This window comes from Furipterus horrens, unplaced genomic scaffold (assembly GCF_987537825.1).
Source record: "Furipterus horrens unplaced genomic scaffold, mFurHor1.1.pri manual_scaffold_2, whole genome shotgun sequence".
Classification (NCBI taxonomy): Eukaryota; Metazoa; Chordata; class Mammalia; order Chiroptera; family Furipteridae; genus Furipterus; species Furipterus horrens.
Genome location: NW_028327172.1, coordinates 130,305,014 through 130,326,612, shown reverse-complemented (window position 1 = coordinate 130,326,612; position 21,599 = coordinate 130,305,014). Strand labels below are relative to the sequence as shown.

Here is a 21,599-nt window from a genome sequence, read left to right as displayed (position 1 = left end):
TCTCATTGTGGTTTTAATTTGGATTTCTTTGATGATTAGTAATGTTGAGCATTTTTTTATATGTTTATTGGCCATCTGTATGTCCTGTTTGGAAAGGTGTCTATTCAGGTTCTTTGCCCATTTTTTAATTGGATTGTTTGTTTTTTTCATGTTAAGTTGTATAATTTCTTTATAAATTTTGGATATTAACCCCTTATCAGATGTATCATTGATAAATAAATTATCCCATTCACTGGGTTTTCTTTTCATTTTGTTTATGGTTTCCTTTGCTATGTAAAACTTTTTAGTTTGATGTAGTCCCATTTGCTTATTTTTTCTTTTGCCACCACCCCCATTGCCTAAGGAGAAATATTGGAAAAAATATTGCTACGAGCAATTTCTGAGATTTTACTGCCTATGTTTTCTTCTAGAATTATTATGGTTTCAAGTCTCACATTTAAGTATTTGATCCATTTTGAGTTTACTCTTGTGTATGGTGTAAGAGATGGTTGAATTTTGTGTGTGCGTGTACTTATCCGTCCAATTTTTCCAATACAATTTATTGACTAGAGTATCTTCATCCAATTTAATGTTCTTGCCTCATTTGTCAAATATTAATTGACATTTATACTCCAATAACAAACTATCAGAAAGAAAAACTAAGAAAACAACTCCATTAAAATGTATCAAAAAATAAAATACCTAGGAAAAAACCTAACTAAGTGAACAACTTGTACACAGAAAATTAGCTTTTTTTGCAACAGGTTTGCCTCAAGAACGCAGGTGTCACAAAAACAATTACTAAATCAAAGCTGAAATGGGAAAGGAAAAGACTCACATCAACATTGTGGTCAATGGACATATAGATTCCGGCAAGTCTACCACTATGGATCATCTGATCTACAAATGTGGTGTGATCAACAAAAGAACCATTGAAAAATTTGAGAAGGAGGCTGATGAGATGGGCAAGGGCTCCTTCAAGTATGCCTGGGTCTTGGATAAACTGAAAGCTGAATGTGAGCATGGTATCACCATCGATAACTCCCTGTGGAAATTTGAGAACAGCAAGTGTTATGTGACCATCATCAATGCCCCAGGACACAGAGACTTTATCAAAAACATGATTACAGGCTCATTTCAGGCTGACTGTACTGTCCTGATTGTTCTGCTGATATTGGTGAATTTGAAGCAGGTATCTCCAAGAATGGACAGACCCATGAGCATGCCCTTCTGGCTTACACACTGGATGTGTAACAGCTGATTGTTGGTGTTAACCAAGTGGATTCCACTGAACCGCCCTAGAGCCAGAAGAGATATAAGGAAATTATTAAAGAAGTCATCATCTACATTAAGAAAATTGGCTACAACCCTGACACAGTGGCATTTGTGCCAATTTCTGGTTGGAATGGTGACTGTGCTAGAGCCAAGTGCTAAGATGCCTTGGTTCAAGGGTTGGAAAGTTACCAGTAATGACGGCAATGTCAGTGGAACTATGCTGCTTGAAGCTCTGGATTGCATCCTGCAACCAACTCATCCAACTGACAGGCCTCTGCATCTGTCCCTCCAGGATGTCTACAAAATTGGTGGCATTGGTACTGTCCCTGTGGGTCAAGTGGAGACTAGTGTTCTCAAATCTGGCGTGGTGGTCACCTTTGCTCCAGTCAACATTACAACTGAAGTAAATTCTGTTGAAATGCGCCATGTAGCTTTGAGTAAAGCTCTTCCTGGGGACATTGTGGGCTTCAATGTCTAGAACATGTCTGTCAAAGATGTTCATCATGGCAATGTGGCTGGTGACTGCATAAATGACCCACCAATGGAAGCAGCTGGCTTCACAGCTCAGGTGATTATCCTGAACCATTCAGGCCAAATCCATGCTGGATATGTACCTGTTCTGGATTGTCACACAGCTCATATTGCTTGCAAATTTGCTGAGCTGAAGGAGAAGGTTGATTGTCATTCTGGAAAAAAGCTGGGATATGACCCAACATTTTTGAAATATAATGATGCTGCCATCACTGATATGGTTCCTGGAAAGTCCATGTGTGTTGAGAGCTTCTCTGACTATCCTCCTCTGGGTGGTTTTGCTGTTCATGACATGAGACAGACAGTTGTTGTGGGTATCATCAAGCAGTGGACAAGAAGGCAGCTGGAACTGGTAAAGTCACTAAGTCTGCCCAGAAAGCTCAGAAGGCTAAATGAATATTATCCCCAACACCTGCCATCCTAGTCTTAATCAATGATAGAAGAACAGTCTCAGAACTGTTTGTCTCAATTGGCCATTTCAGTTTAATAGTAAATGACTGGTTAATAATTACAATGCATTATAAAACCTTCAGAAGAAAAGAAGAATTTTGTGAACCATTTGTTTTTTTTTGTTTTTTTTGTTTTTTTTTGTGTGTGTGTGTGTGTGTGTGTGTATGGCAATTTTTAAATGATTAGTTTTTAAAATCAGTATTTTTTAATGAAAACAACTTGACCAAAATCTGTCACAGAATTTTGAGACCTATTAAAACAAAGTTTAATGAGGAAAGAAAATTATAAGACACTGAAGAAAGAAATTAAAGATGATACAAATAAGTGGAAGCACATACCACATTCATGGATAGGAAGAATCAACATAATTAAAATGTCCATACTGCCTAAAACAACCTATAAATTTAAATCAAATCTTATCAAGATTCCTATGACATATTTCACAGAACTAGAATAAACATTTAAAAAATGTATATGGAATCACTAAAAGCCCCACATAGCAACAATAATCCTGAGAAAAAAGAACAAAGTTGGAGGAATCACTACCTAATATCAAACTATACTATAAGGCCATAGTAATCAAAACAGCATGGCACTGGCATAAAAACAAACACGTATTTCAATGGGATGGAATAAAGAACCCAGAAATAAACGCACCCTTTTATAGTCAGCTAATATTTGACAGAGAATGCAAGCATACACAATGGGCTGTAGATAGTTTATTCAATAAATGGTGTTGGGAAAATTGAACAGATTTGTGCAGAAAAATGAAACTAGACCACCTTCTTACACCACACACAAGAATAAATTCAAAATGAATCAAAGACTTAAATGTTAGACCTGATATCATAAAAATCACAGAAGAAAACATAGGCATCAAAATCTCAAACATTGTTTGCAGTAATATTTTATCAGATATATCTCCCCTGGCAAGGGAAACCAAAGGAAAATAAACAAACAGGACGATATAGAACTAATAAGTTTTTGCACAACAAGGAAAATCATCAACAAAATAAAAAGACAACCCAGTAAATGGGAGAACTTATTCACCAAAAATACATCTGATAAGGGGTTAGTATCCAAAATTTATAAAGTAGTTGCAAAACTCAACCAAAAAATTGAACAATCCAATTAAAAAATTAGCAAAGAACTTGTATAAACACTTTTCCAAGGAGGACATACAATGGCCAGTAGACATATGCGAAGGTGCTCAACATCACTAATCATCAGAGAAATGCAAATTAAAAACACAATGAGATATTATCTTACACCTGCCAGAATGGCTATCATCAAGAAATCAATAAACAACAAGTGCTGGGGAGGATGTAGAGAAAGGGGAACACTTCTGCACAGTTGGTGGGTATACAGGTTGGTGCAGCCACTGTGGGAAGCAGTAGGGAGATATATCAAGAAATTAAAAATGAATCTTCTTTTTGACCCAGCCATCCCACTTCTGGGAATATATCTGAAGAAACCTGAAACACTAATTTGAAAGAACATAAGCACCTCTATGTTCATTGCAGCATTATTTACAATCGCCAAGATATGGAAGCAGCCCAAGTGCCCATCAGTAGATGAGTGGATAAAACAACTATGGGACATTTACACAATGGAATACTACTGAGCCATAAAAAGACAAAAAATTTACCCTTTGTGACAGTATGGATAAACCTGGAGAACATTATGCTAAGTGAAATAAGCCAGTCAGAGAAAGACAAATGCCATATGATTTCAATCATATGTGGAATCTAATGACTATACTGAATTAACAAGGAAAACAGGGAAAGACTCATAGACTGAGAACAGGATTACTGCTATATTAGGGGATGGAGGAATTGAGCATAAATGAAAAAAGACTCATGGACATGGACAACAGTGTGGTGATTGCCAGAACAAGGTGGGTTATAAGGGGACCAAATGGTAATAAAAAATTACAGTAAAGATTAAGTAAGAAAATGAAAGAAATGTGGTGATAAACCTGTACATGGATATTATTATTAATAGTAGTTGTACATGTATATTAGAACCATATTTTTTTGTTAAGGAAAAAGGAATATCAATAATTGCTTTTATATATAATAAATGCTAGAGAATAACAAAATAAAAATAAATTAAAAAAAGAAATGCCTCACTTAAGTTCACTTCAAGTCTTTCCTCCTCTGCAAAGTTCTCCATGAATTCTCACAGTTCTTACATGTTCCCTGAGGTGCTTAACTTTTTTAGCAGGTAGCACACTGGCTCATCATTGTTTCCTGCTTGAAGTAAATAATTTCTCTGAAAGAAGAAACTTATTTTCATCCCTATATTTTAAAAAAAGTTTTATTGAATCTACTGGGGTGACATTAGTTAATAAAATTACATAGGTTTTAGGTGTACAATCCTATATCACCTGTGTATTGTATTATGTATTTACCACTCCAAATTAAGTTTTTGTCCATTATCTTTTATCCTCCCTTTATTCTCTTCTACCTTCCCCCACCTCCCTTTCTTTCTGTTAATCACCATACTGTTGTCTGTGTCTGTGAGCATTATTGTTTCTTTTGTGCTTAATCCCTTTACCTTTTTCAACCAGCCCACAGATTCCCCCCTCCCCCATGAAAGCTGTCAGTTCAGTCTGTTCTCTGTATCTGTCAGTCTGTTTCTATTTTGTTGTTAGCTTATTTTGTTCATTGGATTCCACATATAATGAAATCATATGGTACTTGTCTTTCTCTGACTGGCTTATTTCACTTAGCATAATACTGTCCAGGTCCATTCACGCTGTCACAAAAAGTAAGAGTCCCTTCTTTTTTATGGCTGAGTAATATTCCATTGTGTAAATGTACCATAGAGTTTTTTATTCACTCATCTATTAATGGGCACTGCTTCCAAATTATGGCTATTGTAAACAATGCTGCAATAAACATAGGTGTGCTTGTATTTTTGAATTAGTGTTTTAGGTTTCTTTGGTTATAAATTCAGAAGTGTATCACTGGGTAATAAGGCAGTTACATTCTTAATATTTTGAGATAACTCCATACTGCTTTTCACAGTGGCTGCACCAATCTGTCTTCCCACCAACAGAGCATGAAGGTTTCCTTTTCTCTACAAACCCTGCCCCATTGTATGCTCTTGCTTCCTTTGTAAAATATTACAAAAATAAATTCATGAGTTTATTTCTGGGCTCTATTATCTGTTCCATTGATATATATTCTGTTTTTATGCCAGAACCATGCTGTTGTGATTATTATGGCCTTGATATTAGGAATCTTCTTTCTCAAGATTGCTATGGCTATTTGGGGTCTTTTGTGATTCCTTTGTGGTTCCATATAAATTTTTGGACTATTTGATCTAGTTGGTATCTTGCTGAGCCTGTTTGTGTGAAGAAAGAACTAGTCTGATCATTAAGGCAGGCTTTTATCAGCGCTGGGCCTGGGGGTGGGTCATCTAAAATCTCATAGCTCCATTTTAGTTGTTAAATTAATCAGTGATATAGCTTCAAGCTGTAAATAGTAGCCCACCTTAAGCACCACAAGGCAGGGCAGAGTGATTCCTGTGGGTGTGGTTATCGATTCCTCTCAGGCTGATGCCACTTGGAGAAGAGTACCTTGCCTGAGAAAGATGGCTTCTGCAATATGGGGAATGACTCAGCACAGGAATCGTATTGGCTGTTCCTTTCGTTCTCTCCTCGGAGCCACCAACCCCAGACTCTCCTAAACATCTCTAATCCACTCTGCCCTCATTCTGCTGGAACCCAGGGTAAGTGGCTACAAATGAAATATTGTGCATTGGCCCTTTAAGAGGCTTTTTGTGTCTCTAGCAGTGTCTTCATGGCAGACAGAAATCCTGCTGCTTTTCATAGCTGGATGTTTTCTGGGTTCCTTTCCAGCTCTGGGGCTGTAGTCTTGGGAGCCCAGGTTGGGGTTTAGACTCCACACATCTCAGGGGAACTCTCTCACCGCTGAAATATCCTTCTGGAACTTCAGTTGCTTCCTGTCGTCTCATGCCTCTTTTGCACTTTCTACCAGTCCTGTTGTGGTGAAGTGGCTTCTTCTTTCGGTCCTTGGTTATAAGGCCACTCTCCAGCTAGTGTTCAGTTGGTTATTTAGGGTGATTTCTCTACCATTTAGTTGTAATTCAAGATTTGTCCTGGGAAGAGGTTAGTATAGCTTCCACTTACTCTCTGCCTTCTTGGATCTCCAAGTGAGGTATTTCTAAACAGACATAGGAGGAGGCCTTACAGTTATTTTTATGCACCTTACATGAAATTCACACAGTACCAAGGATTTGTTCTAAGCACTTCACAAATATTAAATCATTAGTCCTATTCATGAGGTAGGGCTTATTATTAACAGATTTTGACAGAAAAGAAAACTATGCAGATAGAAGTCAGTAACTTGCCCAAGTAGTGGGCAGAGAAAAATTTGAGCCTAAGCAGGAGGACTTCACTGTCCCTACTGCATCCTCTATGCTGGCTGCCTACCTTGGATACACTATGTGCAAGGGCATAGGAATGGTAATGTCTTGAGCATGTGCTCACCTGTACCTACTTAGGTGCAGCTTTGCCAAAGCTACATGGGAGAGATCAAGGAAATAAGGCTCAAAATGTAGGAAGGGACCATGTCCTGCGAATCTAGATACACCATGCAAAGTGTTTCATTTTATCCCATGAGCGTATGAAACTTTTGGATTATTTTTGAAGAGTAGATAGATTTTGAATATTATTGCCATGTGAGAGCTTGTTTTTAAAACATAAAAAATGGAGTTAAGACAAATTTATAAGTCTTTTATGGCAGGTCAGGTGCTTAATCACAACAAACCAGGAGAAATATATGGGAAGAAGAATGGAGAAAACTTGGTAATTCATTGAATGCTCTAAGGAAAGAGATGGGGGTTTCAATACCTATACATAATAATATACCTATCATGTATATAAGTCATTTTCTTTGCTATTAAAATTGAGTAGTACAAATCTAATATTACAACTTATTTATTCACTGTCTGTTAATAATCACCTACTTTGTTTCCAGATTTTTTTCTTTCGTAAGCAGTACAGCTATGACTATTCTTATAAATATTTCCAGGTACACATGTGCAAAAAATTCCCAAGGCACACACCTCTGAGTTTGATTGTTGGGCTGTAGATACAGATATTTAACTTTACCAGATAATGTCAAATTGTTTCCTGAAGTGGTTTTAACAATTTGAATTTTTACCAACAGTACACTAAAGCTTCATTGATCTATTTCCTCATCAGTAACTTATACTATCATATTTCTTAAATATTGCCAATTCAGTGAGTGTGAAATGGAATTGCTTTTGAATCTCAATTTGCATATACCTGATTTCTACTAAGTTTGAGACTCTTTCATATGCTAATAGTGTTTGAGCTCCTTTTCCTATTAAAAAATGCTCATCACTTTTGTCCATTTGTCAGTGAAATCATTTACATGTCACCATTTCTTCCATGGTATTTATTTATTGATTAATAAATGATGTCATAAATTTGTTTATTTTTTAATTAACAAACATTTATTGGTGCTTGCTATCTTTCATGCATTGTTCTAGGCGTTGGAGAAAAAGCACTGAGCAAACAACCTACAGTCCATGCTCTCATGGGGTTACACTCCTGTTGAGGATAAAAAGCAGCAATAAAAAGAAGAATTGAAATATAGCTTATGCTGGACATCAACAAATGCAACTTAAAATGGTACTTAGTCCAAAGCAGGCATTCAGTAAATATACTGAATTAATGGATAAACAAATGAGGAAATCCCGTGAAGTCATGTGTTCCTGAGATTTATTTGAGTCAATGGATATTGCACTGATTCACTTGTATTTGGTATTCCATTTCCTGAAGACTCCTACTATCTCTCTCTCTCTCTCTTCAATTTGAGATTTGTGAGTCAGTGGTCACAAACAGAAGCCATCAGTCCATCTTCCCTCATCCATCTGGTCTATTCAGGCAAGGTTCTGAGCTGTCTGATAAAATGGTAGGGAACTAGTTGATCAAATTACTTCTAATTTCATACCTTCTTTCCTTCCATGGATTGAGGAATATTGGAAACAAAAATCTGAGTTATCACTGGCCATTTGATTTCTTCCTACCCATTGGTTGTTAGTTATAATGTTTGCTTTATTTCAAAGCAAATAGGAAATGTTATTCTATCAATTGAATCAGAAATTTTCTGATTCTCATTTAAACAAGAACTCCAATCAAATATTAAGTTAGTGATAAACATTTCTTTAAAATTGTGCAGTCAAAAATAATTTTCCTGATTACTTCAATTTTCAACAACTGGTTTGCTATTATCTAGACATTGCTTCTGTGCAGGCATGATACCAGTAGATATGGCCATCAATTACTGAAGTGCCAGAAAAAGCATTACCAGCTCTAGCATTTTGCCAAATGCAGGGCAAGCCCATAATCAAAATCCTCTATAGTATTAATGGATTCGTTCTTATCAAGTGCTGATAAACTTTATGACCACAACTTTCTGTTTATCTTCCTCTATTGTAATTCTTTCTGCTCTATTTATGAGTGACATTTGAATAGCCAAGGATTTTCTTTGAAATTATTTTTCTATTAAGATCAGCAGTCATTTGCAAATGTTTGAATTTGTTAAAAATTATTTTGAAAGAGTGGGTATATTAATGCAAAAACACTGACAAAAGTAGAGTGTGATGGAACCTGAGTGTTTCTAAACATCTTTTGAGAATTTTTGATAAAATTTATTTCAGTTAGTTGCAGATTCATCCTTTAACTTAAATTAAAATGCTAATCATTAATTTCACTTCTACCAGGATAAAAGTAATTACATGAAAAATATAGACAATCAATTGGAATGATCATTTATTCTTTTGAGATGTTGAATAAAAGGTTATGCAGTTTTGTTTTATATAACCACTGAATTCCATAGATTTTATTTGTTATATAAATAATAAAATTGTGTATTTTGTTAAAAATGAAATTACATTTGTTTTAAAAAACATTTTGTCTTTCTTTTTATTGCTTGCAAAATAATACAAGATACAAGCTGGAAAAAATGTTGTTTCATTAAAATATTTATCTATTTTGTTATTTATTAAAACATGCATATCAATTGCCCAGTATTAATAATGAAATTTTGTTAACTATTTCTTAGTGCATTAATTTTTATTTTTACAGAATTTGATATAATTTAAATTCATCTTATAGAATGAGATTACTAACACATTAATTTGAAAATGCATTCTTAGAGTAAATGAACATATTGTTAACTTCTAAATATATCCTAAAGAAAATGATACATGTTTAAAAATTTAAAACTTATTTATATACTTGTATAAATAATTTACCAGAGATAATCAAGTTTACTAAAAATCTCAGGTATACAGATCATAGGGTTAAATTCTATTATACGATATGGGAAAATGTCCTGTTTTTCTAATATGTGTTTCTCTATTTTTAGAAAACCCCAAATCTATGTTCAATAGATGCAATTAATTAAATGTCATGATGGGGTCATATGACCAGTAAAATAAGCAAGAAATTCCTTTCACATGATTATGAGGCTAAAAGGTTAATGCTTGACAGATGCTGCATTGAAGGAAGCTATTACAAGGAGTGTTTTTCAATCAATGAGTTGTTATTATGAGCAATAGATCCAATTTCTTTTAATCAATGGACCTTTTTTATTACATTTACTAAAAACTTTTCTATAGAATTCATGTAGGCCATTCTTGTTCAGTCTAAAGGTTATATTGTCTTTTTCATTCAGATTCCATTATGATACTTAGTTTAACCCCAATTAAAACATACTTGTTACTTTTCTCACAATTTTTTCCCCTAAAGATTTATTGAACACCATATTTCAGCAAATTCACTGAGTAGCAACTATATGCCATGGCAGGATCTAGACCTGGACACTGAAATATTTTAGATTATTTCAAACCTTCAAAGATGTTACAGTATTATGAAGAAAACAATTATACTTACTGATCAGTAATAGAATATGGGTCATTTTATACCTCATTAAAAACATTTTTTTTCTGTGGAAATCACTTATTTATTTTCCTGGAAAGGTGTGGCTGCAATTTATGGGAAGACAGAACATGTAAGTTGCATGATTTGTCAAAATTTTTCAGGTGAAAATGTAGCAAAAACATTCCAACCTGAGTAAACCTAGGGATAATATGAAGGATTTAATCTCATGTATCTCAGTCTTCCTGATCCACGAGACTCTTGTGTAGGGCCTTTGGATAATTCATCAATGGCTTTTCTTTGCCTAACTTCAAGTTGCATGAAAGACTCTGATATTATTAATTCATTCTTCAAATTGTTAAGCTACTACCTTGGGCAAAGTGCTACTATGAGTTTTGGGGACATATCACTAAATATAAGGTAATCTCGATCTTGAAGACTTTTAAGAATCTTGGGGCAAACAGACAACTATCAATAAAATGACAGATACAAAGTGATAAGGCAAAGAATCACTTATCTCTTATTGAGATACATAAAATATATCTGAAATATAATAGTCTAGGATTCAGTGAGGTTATTTACACTTAAAAATGAAATAAAGCATGTCTTTATAAGTAAAATAAGAATAGTACATCTCAGTGGTTAAGGATATGAACCCTTAACCAGGCTGCTCAGGTTTGTACCTCAGTTCTCCAATTTATGAGTTATTTCATCCTGGACTCATATTATGGACTTAGCAAATGTGTGTAGCCCCTCTCCCATCCACTAAATTCGTATGATGACACCCAACCCCCACTGTGATGGAGGTGGGGCCTTAGAGAGGTGATTAGGTTAGGAAGGTAGAGACCACATGATGGTATTAGTCCTTATAAGAGATCCCAGGGAGCCCCCTCTCCCCTTTCTCCATGTGAGAGCACAAAGAGAAGATGTCATCTGTGAACCAGGAAGCTTCTCTTCACCAGACACCAGATTGGCTGACACTTTGATCTTGGACTTCTAGCCTCCAAACTATGAAAAATAAATGTCTGTTATTAAATTACCCAGTCTGTGATAATTTGTTACAGCAACCCGAATGGACTAAGCATGTTATCTGACATTATCCTCTTCTGAAATATGATGGATAATAACAGTACACACCCCCTCACACAGCACATACACACACAGGTCATTGAGAATAACACATGGCTGCTTTTGCCACCAAGTACTCTTTCACTTTCTTTTTAATGTAGTATATGTATGATTCCTATCACTCCATTACTCTCTCTAACTTCTGGAAGAACACCAATGTCCTTGCAGCAATGAAACGTAGAGACTTCCTGCTACTCCAGCATTGTAGTGAGTTTATGAAATGTGGGTGTCAACAAGAAGAGAATAAAAAGAGAAAATATATGAAACTGTTTGAGTATAATGTTCCATCCTTAATTTGACATAGTTATGGATCAGAATCAGTGGAAAACTGAGAGATGAAAATACACAGCTGTCAGCTTGGAAAGGTTGTGCAAATGATTTTATCGTGAAGTTGTACAAAATGATTGACTTAAATATTCTCCCTTAGCAGTAGGCAGACCGAGTTAATTATCCAATTATCCCATGGCATTTCAAATAACTTGTATGAAGCTTTAACTCATTAAAAATTCTGATTTATTGAGTTATCTATATTTCACATCACTCCACACGTATGTATTGTTTTGAAATTTTTCTCCAGCCATTATTTAAAATTTCTTCTAAAGTAACTCATTCCATATCCTAAAAATAATGATACAAAAAAAACTATGTTTTATAAAAACTTTAAACAAGGAAAAGGCAAAGGGAAATATATTTCATAGGTCTAAAGGGAGAAACAAGTCTGGCATATCCAGCTGACTTAATATATGAAACCATGGAAAAGAAGTAAGTGGGGTTTTGATATATTCTATTGAAGGGTTATCAAAAAGAGCATTATAAGCATTTTCCTTAAATTATTCGTCCATAAAGCCAAGCCAAGGCAAAATATCCATATAAGTTAGTTCTGACATTTGAATTATAAAATAGAATATGTGGCAGCAACATATTCCTGCAGGAGCCTGATCACAGAGACTGTGTATGCCATTCTAATAAGAATATATTTGAACAGAGTTTATTATGGAAGCTGTCGAAAGCCAGTGGAAGGTCTGACATAGAAGATTGACTCTCTCTCTCTCCCCCTCTCTCTGTCTTTCATAAGCTCTTATGACTACAATATAAAAATTAATCATTCAGCTCTAAAATAAGACAGTGGTAGTGGGCTAAGTGAATTTTTAAATCAGAAAGGTTATTTGTCCCCAGAACCAGACCCATGTTTGCTGTTCAGGTAGCTATGGTCTTTTGGGTTCCTGGAATATTTAAAAGAATCCAAAGATAATTGGGCCATAACTTTTTAAAAGAGATTTTATTGAAGATATATCTTCTACCATGCCCTGTGGAATGCTAATGGGTAATAACACAAAAGACTTATTAACTATCAACGGTACTGTCTTATCTGTTATTCCCAAATAAGTTTCTCCTCACAACACCATTGCAATCAAGTTGACAGAAAAGACAAAAACATTTAGTGTGACTCTTCTCAAGAATGATTACACCTTTCTTTGTTGACTTCAAATAATTTGATCACTTTACTGTAGATAAATGAAATACTGAATGCTACATGTCAATGTAGGAATTGTGCAATAGTACTTACCAGGTTTGAGGAGAAAATGGGCAAGTTTGCATACATATAGAGAAGGCAGCTTCTTACAGGAGGACATCTCTCTACCCAGGAATATGTGGGAAGTTCTGATTCTGTCTGGACTGTAGACAGCTAGGATGAGCATTGCCCCCACAGTAAAAATCAGAAGACAACAAAATAAAGTACAACCATCTGAATGCCAACTTGTGATTGTTAACTATAAACTTATATTACATGAGAGTTTTTCTGTGAGATGTTGCTGACATTAAATGTGAGATCTCATAGAGAAAATTTGCATTTAATGATGCTAGTTCACTGTGCTTATTGTCAGTTGGGGTTTCTAAATGAAATTCACAAACGAGATTTGATTTTGACACCCAGGAACTGGGGGCGTATGTGGCATTCCCATGTAAAGAGCTGCCTGCTGTTAAGAGTTCTGAGTGTGAGGGGCCTTCCCCTCAGCCCAACTGTAACAGAACCCATGGGCTGTTCAGTTATTAGGGGCCCGATTGCCTGCCGCCAGAGTGTAACTCTCAACATCAGATTTTGGTGAAAAGGAAAAGAATTGTTTATTTAATAGGTATATAGATTTAGATTATTTTCAGATTTCTGCTGTTGTCTTATTTTCTTTAAAACACACACAAACACATAGTTCTGCCTCCCCCTACCAAACCAGGCCCAGACACAGTTCAGTTTTACCAGCAGCTCCCAAGCATTGAGCCTGATTGGGGAGCTTTTGCCTGTGTTGTGGTGCCCTCCAGCTCGTAATGCAGAACCACGTGGAGTTCCCAGCCTCCTTATAAGCCACATGGAGTCCTTTCTTTCCCTTCCAAGCTGCATGGAGTTCTCCCACTTCCTGCAAACTGCATGGGTCTCCTCTCCTCTTCTCAAAACTGCATGGAGGTCCTAGCTAAAATGTCTGCCACCTAATTTTAAACCCCTGACTGCATCCTCTGATGCAGTGGTTGTGGTAACCACTTCTGACCATTCACAGAACCTTGTGCAAGCTCTGTATGCTCTTTCTGCACCATTCCATGGTCAAAACCCCTCCCATCTTCTTGGGACCTTGGGCAAACCAAATCCATTTGCATAACTGAGAAACTAGTTACTAGCCATAGTCATGCAAAGGCATCTTAAAAGCTGTTCCCTTTTCCCCATCCCCCAACCCGCAGGGTCTAGGGATTTTTGGAGACCCCCACTCTGTTGCACAATGACACAACATGATGCTTTTTTTTTTTTTTCTTTTTTTTCCCTGGTGGGTGGCAACTTCTAATTTGTCATTAATATTAGGTGTGTCCATTGGAGCCCCATTTATTCTAAGTTCCCCTCAGCCTGTGGCTCCTTCTCCAGCTTTCCCTGAAGCTCTGAAAAATCTAATGCTAAAGTCACAGGGGCTTGAAAAATGCTCTCCAGCCAAAGTCAGTTTAGAGCTTTGCTCATCATTTTTCTTCCTTTTTTATTTTTAACTTATTTTTGACTTCTGCAGAATCCTCATGGTATTAACACATAATTGATGCAATCAATACATTTTAATATGTATTTTACCCAGTATGTGTAGTTTCCTGTGGAAGAGTCAGATTCCATATCTAAGTGAGCTCCACAGCTGGAACCGCAATTCCTCACCCCTCACTTTAGAGTAGCTGATTGTAGGTGATGCTGTGTGGCACCCTCCAGACAAGAAGCACAGTCTTGTCCCCTTCCCTCCTCATTTCTTCAAAATGGGTGATGCCAAGGACATGCTCAGTGAGTGTGTTGAGGACGATCTCCATCTCAGGTCCCAGGGAAGTTCACATGTAGCTCCAGGAGTCAGAGCTCTGTGAAAACCTGCTTCTTTTCTAGTTAGGAGTGAAAAACAGAAGAAGGCTATTTGCACTTTTTTCATGTTTAAAACCAGAACATAATTCTTTATCCTCACCCTGGTGAGCTTTTCCAGACAATTTCTAATTCATGAGAAAGTACTCAGACATAATCCCAGATTGGCTCAAGTAAATTCTAAAATCTGCAGTGTGTTTCTATTTGTTCATCTGTTTGTTTTGCATGAATTAGAATGTATCAAAGATGTTCAGGACATGGTTTCTAACAAATGACTAACCATTTTAAAGCCAGGGTGCTTAACTATTTTGTCTTGTATCAACTTCTCTTGTAAATGCCCTAGGTCTTGCCTCCTAACACAGCCCTGCACAGGAATGCAGGGAGCAAGGTTGCTGGCCACGTTCCAGGGCCTCCCCGTGACCACCCATCACTGTCCCCCAAAACGGCAACCTGGCTGCAATTGCAAAGACACCAACATGTCTGCTACTAATTCTGCACAATCAACAGCAGTTTTGCAAATAATCAGATAGTATTTAGTAATCCTGTGCACGCCCCACGCTGTTCAGAGCCACCTTTGTAGTATCATCCTTAATTAGGATAATCAAATTTCTCTTTTATCTTTATTCAGCGATTACAAAGTCATTTTGTCAGGCATAAATTACTCATTCGTTATCATGGGAAAATGGATTTCTTACTAACTTCAAACAACATATACACGTTATCTTCAATAGCACATAGCTTTTTAGGAAATAGATACCATTTTCTGCTCTGAAGAAGTCTAATTCAGAAGGACATTCCTAAATAACACCTCATCTGGCTTTATTTCAGTCTGTGCTATTTCAATGCTTCATTGGACTAGAATCTACAAAGTGATATAATTCATCTTAAAGTTAGCATAATTTTCCTCTTTTTCCTTGGAAAGGTCTTTTGATGAATATATTCTTGCCTGAAAGTCACAGAACACTTTTTAAAAATGACAATGTTAGTTAGCATTTAAAACATTTTAAGCCTTAAATACACACATACATATTTATATATACATATATATTTATTGTTATTATGGTGTTACTGATGAGCATAATGATTAAAGGGATTGAAGGAATAAAACTATATCTCTGGTTAGGAGATACTTTTTAAATTTTAATTATAAAATTAATTATACAATTTTAATATTTTAATAGAAACTATCTTATTTCCCATTGCTGAAGATTGTGCAACGCTTGTTAATGAGTGGGACTTGCATCTGAATCACCTGCAGTGATTTTCGCAAATAGTAATTCCCATTTCCCTAGATCCAATTTTAATTAATTAATTTATTTATTTTGAGTGTTTTCTCCTAGTTTTCATATAACATGCCCCACACATGATATTCTGCACATTAAGGTTTAGGAAACTTTGGTGGTTCAGGTGTGTGTGGCCTGCAGGGGGCGCTATACTTTATCTACATTCTCTTAAGGTCTGCAACGGCGACTGAGAATATGTTGATAGGACAGAACAGCAGGAAAAAAAGCATACAGATTCATTTAATAGAAGTTTTACATGACACCCGATCTCCTAAGGAAATAAGACTAGAAGAAGTGGCCAGGCCTAAGTGTTACATAGTGAGTGGCACAAAGAGAGGCAATTGTGGAAAAATGTATGGGGAGGGTAAAGGGAGGTGAGTTATTTAAACTTCTGTTTATACAAATTTCTCTCCTCTGGACTCCCCATCTCCAGTGACAAGACTGTTTTTCCCTCCTGGTGCAGGAAGAGTGTCTTTCACATGGAGTTTCATCTCCTGTTTTGAGGTAAAAATAGGGGAGATCAGAATGCTATTCCTGCACCTGCCATCTCCTCAAACCCTAAATCTCATTAACTTGCTGTCTCTTTGAGTAGGAAGTCTTTCTCCTCTGTACCTCAATCTTTTTGTGTATAGGATGAGGATGATTTTAGACCCTATCTCAGAGTCTGCTTTCTAACAATGCGGCCTGGGGCATGACCCTTGTCAAATGTTTTTCTCTCCGTACCTATGGTTGCTTTGGCATCCAGTCCCCTCCAGAATTTAAGAAGCTTCACAACCATTTGTATCCAGCCAGTCCCATTCACCAGAATGCCTTCCCTGGTCTTTCAGATGCCATGCCAACCCCCGGCTTATTTCTTTATCTCTGCAACTGAGATGTCATCTCGAGACCATCTGAAACAGTTGGTGGGGGAGAGCACACCTTAATCAGGATTTGGTTATTTTTGTTCATCTCAGGAGTCTTTCTGTGTGTCTGTAACTTTAAATATTTTTCAAACATACTATTTGGGGTCCAGGAGTTTTAGTATTTCCAATCCCTAAAGTTCTGTGTGTTGGATTTGATCACTTATGACTTCTTTTTGAACACTTGCCAGTCCTTGCTTGAGGTAATGTTTTTGTAACATTTTAGAAGAAAAAAAAAATAGCCAATGTACAGGAAAACTGGCCCTTTCCAACCACTTGGCTGACACTGCAGACTCCACAGTTACATGGTCTGTTTTCCTAGTTTACTCGGGTGATGATTTTACTAAATGTTTTGCCACTGCATAGCTTGGAACTACAACTTTCTTGACCCCACGTCAAATGCTTTTGCAGTCCATTGACTGACTGGTAAGTAATGCTATGTGTTTTGGGTTTTGCTGTGGCAACATTTACCCTAATACAGTTTTATATATTGAAGTGATGACAGATGTTAATAGACAAGTTCCCAAACCCCAAACGTTTATAGTTTAAAAAAATTAAATCTTTCTCAACTGAACTTGAAACTAAATGTTCCTGGCTGCAGGTGACACTTCTCCAAGAAGTGATTCAGGGACACAGTGGGTCTTTCATCCTGTGGTTCTAGGATTGCTAACAAACAGCTTCCAGGTTTGCTGTGTTAATCTCAGGTCTTCAAAGTCTGGTAAGTGAGTGCAGAAGAGGGACTGCTTAGTAAGCTCCTGAGATGATGGTGGTGGAAATCATGTTCATTCCTGTTTCGTGAGTGAGAACTACTCATAGTAACCATATAGACTGGTGGATGCAGAGAAATGCAGTTCCTGGATGCAAAATCTCTTTTCAGAAGCAGCTCTTGACTCTGTAAGGGAAGTAGAAATAGTTAATAGGCAGTTATCTCTGACAAGTGACATTTCTGAGAGCTCTCCCAATGAGAAGGAATTACACAAACAATAACTTGGAGCATTTCCTTGGTTGATTGGTTTTGAACCCTAAACAGAGTAATTGGACTGCAGAATAACATTTTAGAGGTATGATGGGAGGCGGAATCTAAACAGTGAGTTGATGTTTTAAATGTCAAGCTATGATATGTAGAAAGAATATATAGAACATTGCTTTGTAAGCTGAGGGCCATAAAGCACTGTTGAAATTAAATTTTACTTTTGAGGATGGATTTTTTTTTTTTCTGGGAGATTCACCATAGTTTTCCTTAGAATCTAAATATTCTAATTAATGTTAGGTATTTAGAGTGGGAGATAGTGTTAAAGGCAGAAAGCTGGGAACTGTCCTGATGGACTTTAGGTACCAGCTCTGTTTCTCTCTAGTTGTGTGACTTTGAACAAGTTACCTTTCTAAATACCCATTTCTTACTTGCAGAGTGGAGTTAATAATGGTGTCACCTTCACATGGAGGTTGGAGAAGTAAATGGGTCAATGTAGATTAAGCACTCATATTAGTGCCCAGAATATGGAGCATACTCAATGACTGGTAGCTGTTATTATGATCATAATTTTGCAGATGTTGTGATATGGATGAGGAAAGAAATGAAAGGGAAGAGTCTACTGCCATAGAGAGAACAGAACAGAAAGGACAGATGCAGAAAAGATATTAAACAGGTCTGCGATTTTGTAGACACCCTTACTTGAAATATATGTGGGACATTATGAAGTTAGTCTTTTTATAGCATCAGTTTCCAGCAATTTGCATGACATTAACTCTAATTATCACTGCTATTACTATTACAATTACTATTATTGTTTGGCTGTCTTCCTAAACTAAATGAGTATCTGTTAGGGCAGGAGGCTCACAATTCCTCTTGCTGAGTTAACAGCAGAACCATAGTTTGGCATTTCAGTGCATATGCACAGGTCTCTAGGTAATTTTTAACCTATGTTGCCTGGAGCCAATAGATATACTTTCTACTGAGCCCAATTTTCTTTGCTACATCAAAAATTTGTCATGCATATTATAACAGAAAAAGCTGTGATAAAGCGCTGTCCAACAAAATTTTTAATAATGGAAATATTCTTACCTGCTTTGTCTAATAAGAGCATGTCACAACTCAACACTCGAGATGTGGCTAGTGTGACTGAATTTTCAATTTTATTTTATCTTGATTAATTAGGTTGAAATGGCCACATATATATATATCGTCGGCAGCCGTCCGTCTCGAGAGACGATGGTGTAGCTTCTTCAGAGTCTATCTGCACCGCCAAGAATGGCTGTGCAGTCCGACTCGGGAGTGACATGGTATCTGTCTCCTCCCGTGTTGAATCGACATCTTGCGATGACGCTGAAGCTACAGAGCCTGGGCAGGGTAATATGGAGGGTCTGCTGTTGCCCATGCAGCAGACCCCCCCTCTCTTCGCAGCTGAAGGGTCCAAGGGAAAGACGGAGTCGATACAGCTTGGGTTCAGGTGCGCCGCAGGAGTTGCCGGTGTTGACTACAACGTCAAACCGCCTTAGGGACTCCGGCTCCGGATTTTCTGTCGGGGTTTACTCCCTTAGCCTTTCCCCTGAAGAGGTATGCCGCAAGGCAGCGGAGGTTTTTTGGAGTCAGAGTTTTCCTTCTCTGATGTACCCTGACTGGAAGATCGAACCAGCGACACTTAGCTCGCAGGCCGACGCTCAATCCACTGAGCTAAACCAGCCAGGGCAAACATATATATATATATATATATATATATATATATATATATATATATACAGTGGATGTAATACTTAACATTGCAGCTAAGTTGTATGAAAAATCTACTAGTATAGGAAATAGATAATAGGACTATTTCAACTGGAAACAGGAGCACAGAGCTGAGGTTCAGTTCAAGAAAATGTACATGGAGTGGTCAGTGTGCAGAATCAAATGTGGAACTATGTCTTCTAAACATCTGTTGACAACACTGTGATTGACAACACTGTTTCTCCTGTCACTTTTGATATGTCTGATCATATGGCTTGTGTTTACATTGATTGAATAGATTGAAATATCTTTGTTACCAAAAATTATTGCTATCTACATTTTGGCAGAATTTTATTGTATATTACTTAAAGGCCTTAAAATTTAATAGTAATTTAATGGATTTAAAACATCTGCATAACCCAACTCAGAAATCAGTTCACTTTCATCAGAAAGATGTTATTTTTCTAATATTGCTATTAAATTTATTATGTTAAAGTATGGCTTCCCTGTCTATCTTTATCAGACCTGCTTTTACATGTCTGAGGAAGTCACACTCTAATTAAAAACCTTCATTCCTATCTTGCATTGAAGACAGAAGAGAGTCCTGCATCCACCAGGCCCTGGTGAGGCAGCCCTCCCTCTTCTCCAGTCCTCTGGCCCCTACACACTGTCACTGGTCCTTCTTTATTGCAGGAACATGGCAGACAGACTGAAATCACCTGAACTAACTGCACACTGCCTGTGCTCTTTTCTTCCAGTTCCTGTTTGTTTGTTTCTTATCACTTATCATTAAAGCAAAGTTATCTTATTTGTACTTTATATTTTTCAGTTATAATTAACACAAAATATTATGCTAGTTTCAGATGTATGCCATAGTGGTTCCACATTTATATAATTTACAAAGTGATCACTCTGGTAAGTGTAGTACCCACCTGGCACTATACATAGTTATTATGATATTATTGACTATATTCCCTGTGGTATACTTTATATCCCTAAATCCCCTCCCATCTGGTGACCCTAAGTACCCTCCCATCTGGTGACAATCAGTTTGTTCTCTGAATCTATGAGTTTTTATTTGTACTTGGGCTTAATTCTGATTTTTGGAAATCTTCCTATCATAAAAACTCCTTTACAATCAAAGCAAGGACACTCCCCTTTACTTTTCTATCACCCTGTTTAACACAGTTCAAGGTTTTCAGTGAATAAGTGATTCAGTGAATGACTCCACAACTCTCCTGTACCCAGACATTACTGAAAAATCCAAGATCTATAAAGGAGTCTCCAGAAACAAGTAAAAGAGATCATGGTTAGATTTTATAAAAATAAAGGAATATGCATTAAATAAAGGACAAAGAGGTTTATCCTCATGAAGTGTCATGAAGTGTGTTCTTTATGGACATGGGGCTAAGCAGACCACCTTTCTGTCTGAATTAAAGAGCCATCTCCCTCTAGCAGAACTGCAGCATATATATGTTATATTAATTAAACACATGCTTATAATATGACTGGAAACAAAAGAGTTAGGATGCTTCTATGAAAATTCAGAAGGAAGGGAAGGACAAATTTTAAGTATATTTTTATAATACTTTTTTGAAGACTTAGCCATCAGCAATAAAAATGCTTTCTAGCAGAGATGAAATGTGGCAGTCTTCAATGGACATAGGGTTGTAAAAAAGACACAAACTTCCCAATAAAATAGTTTGTGAGCACTTATTTTTTAATGTAAAAATATAATGCCTTCTCAAGTTCATGGATTTGAGTTCAATTAATACAGAAACATTTGATAGAAATGAATGCATTTTCTTTTAGTTCCCTTCATTTGATTTTAAATGCAGATTGTCATTGTACATGGACATTGGCATAAACCAAAGTTTGAATTCTCTGAAAAACATACTTTGCCATAGGTGTGTGTGTAGGTTATGTCATGCCTGCTAATTAGTTTGTCTTTATTTTTCAATAACATGTTCTTAGGACAAATGTATGAAATGAAGTATTCAACTCTTATATGTTGACATGTATCTTACCCTAGAATATA

General features: G+C 36.6%; 1 pseudogene; it reads left to right on the top strand.

The window, feature by feature from the left end:
• The first annotated feature begins 796 nt into the window (after positions 1-796).
• On the top strand, positions 797-2,197 carry LOC150019489 (elongation factor 1-alpha 1-like; annotated as a pseudogene).
• The last annotated feature ends 19,402 nt before the right edge of the window (positions 2,198-21,599 follow it).